The sequence below is a fragment of the Tauraco erythrolophus genome, chromosome 13, assembly GCF_009769465.1.
Source record: "Tauraco erythrolophus isolate bTauEry1 chromosome 13, bTauEry1.pri, whole genome shotgun sequence".
NCBI lineage: Eukaryota > Metazoa > Chordata > Aves > Musophagiformes > Musophagidae > Tauraco > Tauraco erythrolophus.
The window spans coordinates 8,505,043-8,518,442 of record NC_141477.1 but is presented as its reverse complement, the minus strand read 5'-3'; positions in this window follow the sequence as shown (position 1 = coordinate 8,518,442).

The window sequence follows — 13,400 nt, the reverse complement described above, 5'->3', positions numbered from 1 at the left end:
GCTTGTCCCACGCAGGGGTGGGAGATGAGACCCTCTGGCTTCTCCAGCTGAGAACCCAGGGGAGTCCAGATGGCTCTGCTGAAAATGTTATTGTGCATTTATAAACAAGAGCAGGCTGGAGGGATGACATGGCTGTATTTATCCCAGTGGCATGTAAAAGTAAACACCCTGGATGAGCTGATCATTAACTCGCCTCTCCTGCTTTGCTTTCGTGCCTTCTTATATGAATGGAACATTCCCTCTTGACTCCTTTGCTCCGTCTGTTTTTGTTTGCTCTATCTCCACAGGGCTGATTTAATAGCCCTCCTTGAACTCGGAGAAGGCTACCATTTGCTAGCAGGTCAAAACAGTGCTGGCTGCCTTACATCTGCAAACCCCCCAAATTCTGCTTTACGATTGAGATAAAAATCCTCCTCTCAGTTTCAGAAAACAGGCAGCGAAACTTCGCGTGGTTTGGGACAGTCCCACGAAAACTGAGACTGTACCGAGAGCTTGGGGGCGAGCCAATTCCATGCATTAATCTCGAGAAATAAATCACATAAATAAGAGATAAGCACATGTTTCTCCCCAAGCAAAGAGAGGCCACTTGGCTGTGAAAGGCGTGTCCTTCTCAAGTAATGAGAGGGAGACTCTAATTTCATGCTTGGCAGTCAGTGCTTCTTTAGGAGAGGAGTAGCTGAGCGTTATCAGCCGTCCATCGAAAGGCTGTACGTCTCGCACAGCTCGCACAGCCAGCAGAAAAGTCAGCGTAGACTGTTTTCCCACCCACACGCTTTCACAAGCAGTCAACGGCGCCACTACTGCACAGGTCTCGTAAAGGGTCAAGGATTTATTTTTCTTGAGCCTGTAACAAACTTCTTTTTCCACCAGCAATAATATTTTGTGACAGCGAGGCACCATCCCTAGGAAATAGTAGTCTCTGATCCAACGGATGCCGAAACTGCAGGCACGCTGCTGGGCGAGCGCCCGACCTTCGGTGGGGTGCAGAAACCCCTCCTTTGCACCAGGAAAGATTTCAAAGACAGGTGCTGGAAAGGTAGGAAACACCTGAATTGCTGCTTGTGAAATCTTCATCCACCTCCTTCCCATTTCATTGCGTGAGCAATGATAACAAGGGCTTTGCAGGCAGCTCCAGGGGTGTTGGGAGAGACAGACCGATGAGGCCAGTCCCACGCTCGGCACTGGTGGGACAGGAGGGGTCCCAGGCAGAGGCTAACAGGTACTGGCAAAGACCGAGGCTGTCGGATGGGAAACTAGGCAAACAGTCTGTTACTCTGCGTCCATTTTTATTTTCCCATTGGACAGGGAAAAGCCAGGGGTTTCTGTATGGAGAAGCCACACAGGTGAGGTCCAGTGCAGATTTCAGCCCTGAGCCCGAGTGCTGTAACTTGACATAAGCAACTGCAGCAGCAAACTCTGGTTTATCTGGAGTTCAGCTTTTGCAGCTCAGAAAGGAGTTTCTTGAAAACCCCAAACAGCCAAGTCAGACCAGGGCAAGTTACAGATGCTGCTGAACAAGCATCTGCGAACTCGGTAGCCTGACCCTTTGCTAAAATTAAGTGCCCTGAGATGAGCTTCTCTTCTCTTTGCCTGTATAATAGCACCTTCCTAAACTTCTCTCCTTGATTTTCCTCCCTCTGCAGCATCCTCAGAGCTGAGTAACACTGCAGTTCCCCAGGGCCACCTGTCCCTGGCTCCTTGCTGGGCAGCCCCATTTCCATGGTGGCCCAAGGTGGCCCGGGCTATGCTCCTTGGCCCCAGCATTTCGCCTCTCCATCCCACAGCCCCATTGCAGCCTCTCGCTTATTCTAAGCCATATTGGCAGCTGGCTTGACTCTTGCGGAGCTACCAAACCACATTTCATGAGGACCGATCACAGAAGCCATTGTTGTCCTGCGTTAAGCCAATTATTTGCTGGTTAATCCCCAGGGTCTCTCCAGAGGGAGAGGGGGAATGTGGACAATGATGGGAGCGAAGGGACCCTACTCGGCACAGGCTTTCTCAGCGATGCGAAACCCCCAGCTGACCACAGCATGCTCCCACCCAGACATCGGGCTGTTACCTCCACTCGGAGCCCGAATGCACTCTGGAGAACTGGATGAGCGTTGCTATTGCAAGCAGCCCGAGATGGGCACGTGGCACCGCTCTTCCCCACTCGCCGGGCATCCATATCGATGTGAAATCAGGGCAGATGGCAGATCTGACAGTCTTACCTACAAAGGGCTCTTCAGAACATCCTCTGGCAAGGTCTGGGCTGATAACTGGGTTGTAGCACCAGTGCAGGCATTCTCTGTTCAGTGCTACCAGCGCTGTGTGCAGCTTCTCAGCTGCAAGTCCCTTGTACTGGACCCGCAGGTCTGGACGGGCACGGGGAGCGAGGTCCTATAGTTCTGTGCTGTGTGTGCAGGGACGCTGGAGGTCTGTGAACATCACGGAGCTGAGCCGTGGTTGCTCTTGGATGCATCGCCTCACGCTGTCAGCTCACATCACACCTGCTTTGTGGCGGCTCTGCTGATGCACAGGGCATATAGGAAAAACCAGGGGTCTAGAAAGCGACACACCATTGCTTTGCTCTGCTTTTAGTCTCTTCATTCTCTTCCCTCATGTGCAGGCAGGGACGTGCAGGAAAATGGTTTGACCTTCTGCTCAGCAGAGCAGCCCTGACCCCAAAACCAGCTCCACAGTCACCTCCCAGCCAGCCCAGTCTCCCTCGCCCGGCTGTAGGAACCAGCCCCTGAGGAGGAGCCATCCTCAGGGGGGAAGCCCCCATCAGCTGGAGCCATCTTCTTGGGACAACATTGATCTTGCTCATCAGGTCCCAGTGTGCAGGGAGAGGAGTTACTGAACCACTGACCCTGGAACACAATCATGTCCTCCAGGTTAAAATAGAAGGTCGAGAATAAATACTCTATTATAATAACCATAATAACCGTAGCGAATGGAGTCTCCTTTGGGGAAGAGAAGGGTTTCTGAGCAGAGCTGGGTTGCCTTCGCACACCGGGTGCTCTCCAAGAGGTCTGGGCAGTGCTTTCTGCCAGGGCACTGCCAGTGACCTCTGCCATGGGTGCTTGTGTGCCTGGCTGCCAGGGCACAGGGAGGCTGATCCTGCGCCTGGACCGGGAACATCTTAAACAGGAGACTGAAGAGAGCAAATAATGAATACCACACTGCGGTCTGAGTGTTTTGGATGAATAGTCATTGCTGTTGAAATGTAAGAGACTCTGTGAGTCTGGTCTCCGAGTGTTTTCACCAGTATCCAGCAGTTGTCCAAACACAGACAATGAATAACAGGAACCACAGCAAATGCAACGTGGGGAAGGGGAGCAACAGCTTTGCTCTGCCTGCCCGTTCTGTCACCAAGCAAGGGGACAGGGTTGCATTAGGTCTTTCGGCAATGCTGTGGCCACAGCATGTCCGGGTCGTGCAAAGGATGTTTTGTGCCCAGACCCTTCCCCAGTTCCCGGTCCCCTCTCCCCGTACCCACCCCTTCTGCTGCTGGTGGGCTGCAAACGCAGGTGTGCTGGCTCTGAGGGGCTCCTGGACACACACAACTGCCCAGTCCATGTCCAAGTGCCATCTCTAGTACTCAACCAGAGCTTTTTCCATTAGGAAATAGCCTTGAGAGCCCTTGGCTGTGACAAGACGGTTCATACTGCCATCAGCAACCTTCGGGAAGGGTCCGTAGCCAGCAGAGTCCTGAGCTGCCACCTCCAACCAGCAAAGGAGTTACCAAAACACAGACAGACAGCAGGGTATGACCCGAGTGCTTTTTCATTACCATAATTGTGACTTAGCTATCAGGAGCATCTCTGCTGCTGTGGCTGTAACTCAGGCTGGGCTCCCTCTCAGCCCTGGCTCGGTGGCACATGCTGCCCTGGCTGTGGTCTGCGGGCAGCCCCTGCACCTTCCCTGCTGGAGCTGGGACCAGGCTCCGTATACACAACCGTAGCAGGAGCAGTGGTGCAGGGGCTGCTGTGTTCAGAGAGGAGGGGAGGGCAGAGGGGGTGAGAGCCCTGTCTGAGACCCACATCCCACAGGGAGGGGGAAGGAGATGGGCCGGGCAGCAGGGGACACAGGGAGGTGCTAGAGCTGGTGGGGATGGGGACACTTCAGGCCAGGGCCCAGCACCCATGAACTGATCACGGCAGCAAATCTGCTGTTCCCCAGACCCCTGGCACCACTCCTCACTCTGCAGGTTTATTGAAAGACACTGCTGCCGGGTCACGCAGGGATCACCCCACTTCTCGGAGCTTGCAGGCATCCAGGTTGGCATCTGGGTTTAGGGTGGGCAGCTAAAGGGTCTGGGGCCTCATGCAGCACCCACAGTGCCTGGTCCCGCATGCTGCAGGAGGTAACTGCCCTGGCCACGCTGCTGCCTGCTGCTCTGCAAACCAGGGGGTTGCAGCCCCTGGAGCTGCCCACCCACCAGCTGTGCCCGGATGAGTCTCCCCACATTTCTCATCCCTTGCCCCGGGCTTTGCCAGGGACAAGTCTGCAGGGTGGACATGTGTCACTTGTTCTTCAAATATCACCTGTTCAGGCCCCTCAGTCACACCTGGAATCAGTCGGAGGCTGATTTCAAATTTAAATGGTTGCTAGATGAAAGCAAGAGGGATGTACCGGTGATGACAGGAGAAAGATTCATTTCTTGCATGGCTGGAGAGAAAATATGTCCCAGGCAACATCTGGTTTCCTTCAGCAATTTCAATGGCGCTCTGGATGTGAGAAGGATACGTCCCCTTACCGTGGAGCACGGCACTGCACTGTCAGGGCTTCTCTCTCTCCCAAGCCCTGCCACTGCAGAAACGCAGGCAGGCAAAAACGTCCAGGGTTGGGAGTCACCACCGCTTGTTTTTTAAATAGTTTGGCCATTTTAAATGCTGACAGTGCTTGTTTGTTAGGCCACAAGTTTCGCACAGCCTCCCGCCCGTGATCCACCTGAAGCAGAGCAGCTGGTGCTGGCAGAGGCGCTGCTGCCGTGGCACCACGCCGTGACGTCTGCCAAGGGGCACGGGAGCCGTCGTGGCACAGCCTTAGCCAGAGCCTGCTCGGCCCTGGGGCTTTCTCGCCTGTGTGGGAGCCACTGGCTTGTGCTGGTGGCTGCTTAGGTGGCCGTGCTGGGTGACTTCAGCTTAGCCAGCAAACTTTTTGTTCAAACCTCAGCTGTACCAAATGTGCACGAAGCAATTCTCATGCTGTCCACATGCCACTGTTTCTAAAAATAGTCCAGTCTAGTCCATTTTCCCAGCTTGTTGCCTTTTATCAGTAATGCTTTTAATAGTCTTTGCAATATTTTAAGGAGTCCTTTGTCCACTTCAGGCCAGCAACTACTGGGAACAAGAGTCCTCCCCAGTTCCCCCATACTCCCATTCATGCGCTACACAAAAAAAAAGACCAAGAAGCTCTTTTTTTGCACTGGAAAACAGAAGTTTTAGTGCACATTCAGCGGGAGCTGTGCTGTGCTGGGTCAAGTCCAGGCTTTCCCAGCAGAGCTCCCCGGCCATAAAAGCTGCCGTGAGTCCTTCTCTTGATGCTGGTGAAGCCCCTGGCATGGGAGCAGGACGTTGCTGAGGGTCACCAGCATGATGGGCTCCTGATCAACCTGGCCAGGAGATGGAGAGCCATAGGATGGGATGGAATGGGTTGGTATGGGGAGGGATGAGATGGGATGGAATGGGATGGGTTGAGTTGGGATGGAATGGGTTGAGTTGGGATGGGATGAAGCTGATTGAGATAGAGATGGGGTAGGAGAGGGCAGGATCAGGTGCCAGGCCAGTATCCAGGGGCAGTTCCCTCCTGCTGCCAGCTTAGTGGGAAAAGCTGTGGCATACACTGGTGCCTCAGTTTCCCCATGTATCAGTGAGTATAACTGTACCGCTTGAGAACATAGGTGTTTTGTGGCTGGAGGTCACTGCATCAGCAGCGCTGTTATGAGTGCCAGAGACACATACCATCTGCGACGCTATCCTGCTTGCTAATACTTTATTTCATGCAAAATTTATGCCATTTCTGAAGCATTTCTGCAAACACAAGCAGCTTTTAAGTACCTTGGCATCACTTAAATATCCAGCGACGTTCTTGAACGTTGTGGCTTTTCCTGTGTTTATTTTTCCTCCTCCTGGACCTTTTGATCAGCAGACGGGCTTTTTCTCTTGGCTCTGCCTGCCTGGAGCGAGTGTCCCGGGAGGTGCAGCGTTGGCAGAGCCAGTGCAGGGCTGTGTTGAAGCCCCAGGGGTGGTTGCAGGGCTGTCCAGGGGACCCGGGCTGGGGGCTGCTGGCAGCCCTGCTCGTGCTGGTGGCAGAAACAGAAACTTGAATTTCCTTGGTGGCAGGTTGATGGGATCCATGGCATCGCCACTGCCCACTGGGGCAGGTAAGCAAGCTGGGAGACCCGCTCCAGATCCCCCTTTCCCAGGGCTGCTCTGTGCTTTGGGGTTTCGGTGTGCCTGGCAGCCCTCCCAGTAACCGGGGTGAACTGGCTCTGAGAAATCCCAGGCAATCAGCTTGGAAAATCCCAGGGAGGCTGATTTACTTGCAGAACATGTTTGCGTAACAATACAATGTGGGAGCCCTATTTTTGGTACAATACATCTCTCCATGTGCCAACATGTGCTGATACTCCCTAGCTCGGGCAGGCCCTGGCACAGCCGTGCCAGGGTCATGCCCTGGCTGCCCGCTCTTGCCCTGCAGCTCCCAGGGCAAAGAGGGGTGCCTGGAGAGCTGGAGGTGGCGGGGACCAACGCTGCTGCTTGCAGGGCTCCTCGCTGTCCCCTTTTGGGCTGCAAAACCTCATGAGCAAGAGTAACTGGCATCCAAGGTCCGGGGCACGTTACTGAGCCAGCTTTTGGGGGATGTCTGGAGAGATCATTGAAAACCACCAAATGGTTCTTCAACAGGAAATATGGGGAACTGGTGGGAAATATCGCTCAGTGGGTGGGGTGGACTCTGTTGGGCTCCACTTTGTAGGAAACCCCACTGTGTCTGAAAGACTTCACCTCGCTGCAACGTCCACCCCTGGTTTAGCTGTTTGCTTGAGTCAAATTTGAAGATTTTGCTGTGGAAAAGGGCTTTGCAACACTCCAGCATCAGCCCTGGCAGGCGGTGTCCCACAGTGGCTGCTGGACCAGCATCCCCCTCCAAGCCACCCCTGCCTCTGCTGCGGCCATCCAGGGGCAAGCCTTCTTCCCAGAGATGCTGGCAGGAACCAGGGGCTAATTGCAAAGACATTTGCTAACGAGCACGTCCGGCTGCAGCCGCCACCTCGGGGCTGACCTGCATTGGCACAGCTTCTCCAAGGGTGGCCGGCGCATTCTGGCCAAGGGACGGTCCTGCTGCCTGTGGGCTGGAGCGTGTCCGGGTGACCCAAGGCTCACTGACAGCCCCGGCACAGGCAGCTCGGGCCCTGGCAGGGGCCACACAACTTATTTCCAGCCATCCCCGCAGCAGCATGGGGGAGCTGGGAAACACCCCTTCACCCCCGGCTCGGCAGTTCTGCTTCTGATTACTGCTGGCCTGAAATAGCTGCTCCGCGCGGGTGGCTGCGGGGGCTCGCTCTGCTCCAGGCAGCCTCCGGGCACGGGCCAGACAGGCAGCTGCTGGGACCCTCCTCCACGGCGTCCCGGGAGGATGATGGGCGCCTCGAAGAATTAGTGAAAGGGGAGAGCAGGAGTAGGGTTTTCCTGCAACATAACCACCATCAGCCAGCCTGGCTGGCCCTGGGGTTGCCCTCGTGTATCGAAGTGTGATGGACCAAGCTGCGCACATCTGGAGAGGCGGTGTGGGAGAGAAACATCAGCGTTGCTCTGAATGTGGCAGCATTGCTTTGGCTTTGCAGCTGTACCGGGCGCATACTGAGACCCCCTGGCAGCAAAGGTCTGCCTGTTCTCCTTGCAGACGAGCCTTTGGGGCTGATGGACACTGCCATGCACCCAGGCATCTGCTCACACATGGACCAGCAGCGAGACATGCCGGCTGTGCCATGTGGGAAGGGCTGCTGGTGCAGGCTGTGCCCGGGAGGGTTCACAGGGGCTCAGCCAGGGCACGCAGTCCTGTTTGCCTGCCCGGGTCTCCTCTGCCAGAGCTGGCTCCCATATGCTGCCCTTTATTCTGCTTCTTCTCAGCAGCTGCTGGGAGGACACGGAACAAACAAACGCAGGAACAATGCTTTCCAGGAACCGTGCGCTTCCTCCGAGAGCCCCAAGGTCAGGGTTACGAGCACCGCAGAAACAGCCCGCGCACGATGTGGCCAGTGAGCTGGAGCAGTGAGGATCCCGCCAAGCCATCCTCCTGGCATCCTCGTTAAAAAAGCAACAGAAAAAAAGATTTGTGACTTATCCCCCATCTTCCCAAAAGAGCATTTGAATTTCCAGCAGCCCGGGGGTGCCAGCGTCATGACCAGAGCACTTGTGCTTTTGCACGTTAATGTTTCAGGGAAGGCTTGGGACGCGCTGATGAAACATTCAGTCTTTGGGTCTTACAAACTGGAGGGGAACACGTGTGGCGAGAGGCTTGTTCCCATAGTTCCTCCAAAAAAATCCTTGCCAGGGTGCATTTGCAGAGTGGGCTGCATATAAATTATCCGTAAATAAGCTTAACATTAGTGAGCAGGTGGAACAGGGCAGGGTTCAGGAAATTATGCAAAGAGAGTAGACAAAGAGCTGGGCTGCAATTGCTCTTTGTCTAGGGGAGCTGGGCTCACTCTCTGCAGTCACAACGAGTTAGCGCAGGGCACAAAGGCGGGCAATTTCAGATTTGATTAAACTGTTTGACAGCATTCATATGTTAAATGATTATATGCTACTATCTGCTGCTACAGTATGCATATCTCAGGAGAATCACGAATGAATCCGTTGAGGCCAGCGTGTAGTGTAACAGGAGATGTAATTAATAAGCTAAACAAGAGGGGGAAAAAAAGCAAATTTGTGGTTTTTTACCCAGTGACCAGGCATGTCAAGTCAGGAAGAAATTATTAACATGGACAAACATAGATGCACGTTTTGGCATTTAAGAGTCTAATCCAGATGCAGATATTTTAGGCAGGATCCCATCTCCTGTCTTCAAAACTTTAGACACACATGAGAGCTGCGTGGCATCCCCCGCGCCCACAGATGCCTGCGGAGTCAGGTCAGGGCTGTTCAAAGGCATTCCCAGCGTAAGGATTATTTTGCCTTTATGCTTGCTGGCCCATTCAGTCTTTTGTGAGATGCCACGAGGAATCAAATGACATTCGAAACAGGAGCGAGGATTAGAAACCCCCCGTGTCAATGGCACAATGTCCGGGTGGAGGATGCTGCGAGGCGGAGGGGACGGACACCCCAGCACTGTCTTCTCCGCAAGAGGGGAGCACAGGGGATGTCGCACCCCAGGTGTGCTCCCTTCAACTCGTGCCTTCCTCCACACCTGAAAAGATGTCTCTGAAACATGAGTCTTCCCGGTAAAGATAGATGCAAGGAAGAAATTTTTCACACTGAGGGTGGTGAGGCGCTGGAACAGGTTGCCCAGAGAAGCTGTGGCTGCCCCATCCCTGGAAGTGTTCAAGGCCGGGTTGGATGAGGCTTTGGGCAATCTGGTCTAGTGGAAGGTGTCCCTGCCCATGGCAGGGGGGTTGGAACTAGATGATCTCTGAGGTCCCTTCCAACCCAAACCATTCTATGACTCTGTGATTCTATGATTCTATAAAGTTGCACGGATTTGCTTGGTCAGCAGCCCCAGCCCATGGGATAAGGGCAAAAGGCCCTTTTGCCAGGTGAGAGGAGGTTCAGGGAAGGCTCCTGGCTGGGTGTCTGCTCCACATGGGGCTGCATGGCTGTGGGCACATGTCCTGGCTCTCACCAGGACCTTGGCCCGTGGAAAAGTAATGCCAGAGGTAGCACAGAGATGCCAAAAATGGTGCTGCCACTGAAGAAGTATCTGCAGCGCCTCCTTACGTCTCCCTGCTCTCCAGGGGGAAACAGGCAGCTGGTCCTAGCGCAGGGCTGCAGTGTCACCCCAGGCTGCCTCGTGATGGTGATGATGGGAGGTAGGGTGATGTGCTCCTCTGCTGTGGCCAGGTCCAGCTGCAGATATATCCCTTCCTGTGTGCACGGGCATCGAGCAGAGAAGTTTGCCTTGGCCCCGGATCAAAATCACTATAGGAAAGGCAGGATAAAAGGAGTTAGACAGAGAACAGGTTGCAAAAGCTGCTTCTGTGCAAGTAGTTTAACAAGAAAAAAAAATAACTACCAGGGGGATGGAAGGAGGGACTGATCCTGCTGGGTCACCAGGCTGGCTCTGTCCACCGAAGGCCATCAGCAATAGGCATGTTTCCCCCTCTGGGTCAGTGAGAGGGGTGAGTGAGGCTGTCCATCGCAAGCATTTCTGCTGGGAACGGTGAGCCCCAGGACAGCGGAGCAGGTTCACGCTCACTCTGTTTTCTTACGGCCACCGGCAAGCCCAGCCAGCCCCAGCACTGCCGCAACAGCCCTGCGACGAGCCCGTCCTCACTCCCACCCTCTGCAGCCAGACACAGGGTGTGCAAACAGCCAAAACTGGCTTTTTTCCAAGAACACCTGCTGGGGAGCAGCTCCTGGGTCTGCATGTGGGCTCCAGCCCTGGGTTGTCCCTGTGTCACCCTGCACTCCCTCCACACTGGCATCTCTGGCTCCGTTGCCCTGGTCTCACTTGGCTCCTGCACGTGCCGGCTCAGTGCCAGGAATGGGATAAAACACGGCACAGGGAAACCCAATCAGCCGGAAAAGGCAATCGTGCCTGCCACGGTAAGGAATTAATCAAGATCTGTGCTGATAAAGCAACTGGCAGCACCGCTGGGGAAGGGGGTGAGCTTTGCTTCAGGGAGGCGATGACTGGCAGCAGTCAGAGAGCGAGCGGCAGTGGGCGGCCAGGTCCTCTGCCTGCAGATCCGTCCCCGGGCATCCCCCTCCCCACCACGGCCCTTCCTCATCGGCATCAGGAGGGAGATGGGACCCGTCTCCCTTACGTTGCTATAGCCATAGCATCCATCTCAGACTGCGTTCACGGAGCACCCTCCATCTGCACTGTAGGTGGGTGTTCTTCTGCAGGCTTGGGACACCTGAACACCCAGCTTGTGGGTGAAATGTGGGTTACAAGTGGGTGTTAAGGAATTATCCCAGTTCCCATGGCCCTGGAGCAGTGCTGGGCAGCTGCCTCAGGAGCTACATCCCTACAGACACCAGAAATTAATTCACCACTCTCATTATGCTGATCGGCAGCCACCAGGTTTAAGTTGCTTGCAGAGGGATTAACCCAGGGACAGCTTAGAAATGTGTCCATGGCCAGATCCAAAGCAAGGTGCACCATCACCCTGTCACCAGCCCTGCCCAGCTCCTGGCAGCACTTTACAGCGTGTTCAGGATAATATTCTCCCCCAAGTCTTTGAATTCCCACTCTGCTATTGCCAACTGTCTTCTCCCAAAGTGTTTCCCCCTCCCTCCAAAAGAACAAAAAAGAAGTCAAAAAGCATGTAGAGACTTTTATCTGGAGTCCGAGGGCCCTGGGAGAGCGGCTGCCCGCCTCGCTGCGGGGAGGGCAGGCTGCGCGGGGAGCACGGCCGGGCTGCCTGGCTGGGCACGGGGCTCGCCAGCACTCACAACGCACCAGATTGCAATGAACGGTTTTATTGCCCAGTCATCCAGCCCGTATCAGCCAACTATTTGGCTGAAGGAGAGGCGTCCATTCAAAGCCAGTTTACAGCAGAATCTTTATTTTTATTTTAAAAGCATCTGGAAATTAAAAATCCCCTTTGGCGCTCGTCCACTTTGGAGAGAAAGCCAGGCCTGTCGTCTGGCCAAGCAGCCCTGCTCTCGCTGACTTGGGTGGATCCGGCACTGGGACGTTTTTCTAACTCGAGCAGACGCAGGCTGCTGGCCTTCTTCCAACAGCTCCACAGACTTCTCATGCCGAGCGTCGGTTTGGTCCTCACACCATACGTGTGACACGGCGTGAGTGTCACCCGGAGCCGTTCGGAGTGTGCCATGCCTGGCCCCATGCTCTTTTCCAACCCCGGGATGTCTGTCAGATGCCTTGGCCAGGGCAAAGAGCAGCAGGCTGGTCGGTGCATGCAGGGTTCGCCCCAGGTGAATGGCACCAATGCAAAATGTGGGTTATTTATTTCCATTTTGAAGTGGCTGAAGGTCTGACAGACGTTGGTCACCCCCAACCACCTGTCGCCATGGGGAGAGTAGATGGCTGCTACCTCCTCAGCTGCCTGGCAGGAGGTGACACTACCCAGAGCTGGCTGAACGTGATGTGTGATGAACTCAGGTGTGCTGAGTTTATGGGAGAGCCCTGGAAAGTTCTCCATGAGCAGCGTTTTACCTCCAAATCCAAATGTTTCATTGAATCCCTTCCTCAGCAGGCTGCTAAACCCCAGCAGGGTCATCCCCTGGGTCAAGGTATGTTTTGGGAAAAGGGAAAAAAAGAAGTAAATACATGCCTGTGTGCAGTTATAGTTGTGTAGACCCGTTTTTCATCCTGCAGGAAAAGTGTAGGCACTGGAAATCTCCAGCCTGCTCTGGCAGCTGGCACCTCTGCCCAGCCCCATGTGTCCCTTCACCACGTCTCTGCAGTGGGAAGGCAGGTTGCTTTGAAACAAGGCAGAGGACAGAGCAATAATGATGATGTGTCTGCCCTGTGCTGGAGAAGGAAAATTGAGAAGTCCCTGCCCAACAGCTTGGGATTGCCTCTGCGGAGAATCGAACCTGCTGGGAGCATCAGCTGCAGCCCAGGAGACCGTCTTTTATCCAAAAAATTGGGTGAGATCAGCAAACGTACCTTCAGCTGGAGGAAGAGTCGAGGATCTCCAGAAATAGCTTTTGCCTACGTACCACTGAGTACCTGGGGCTGCCCTCCTCCCCCTTGGGGTACACCACGACCCGGGGTGCCCGCGGCAGTGGCCTGTCACCCTCTGCCCATATCTGCGCTTGGAGGAAACAGGGATTGCCCCTTTTGAGTGTCACTGATGTTTTCTGGCAGGAGAGGAAGGCAATACCCCGTCAGGCTGGAGAGGGGATCGACCAGACACAGATCCACCACCATACAGCCTACTCTTCCCAACCTGCCCCATCCCACCAGCTCCTGCTCCCAGGCACAGTCCCCATCTCTGCTCCAGCGTACTGGGAGCCGCGGTGGATGGGCTTTCTCTTCTCTTTCTCCCAAAGTCCCGCTCTTCCCGAGAGCTAGTCCTCACCGGGAGACATCAGTTTCACCACTCGCACAGGCCGGCAAGGGCCAGGCACTGGGAGACACGAGCAGAGACTCTTTAATCTTAGCTAAGCTCTTGCAAAGCCCTGCTGCACATACACAAACTAGACTTTTTCAAAGGCTCGTAAAACTGAAACCACCGTGGTCAGATCCCTATGGCGATGGCAACGCGCCCGTCTTTA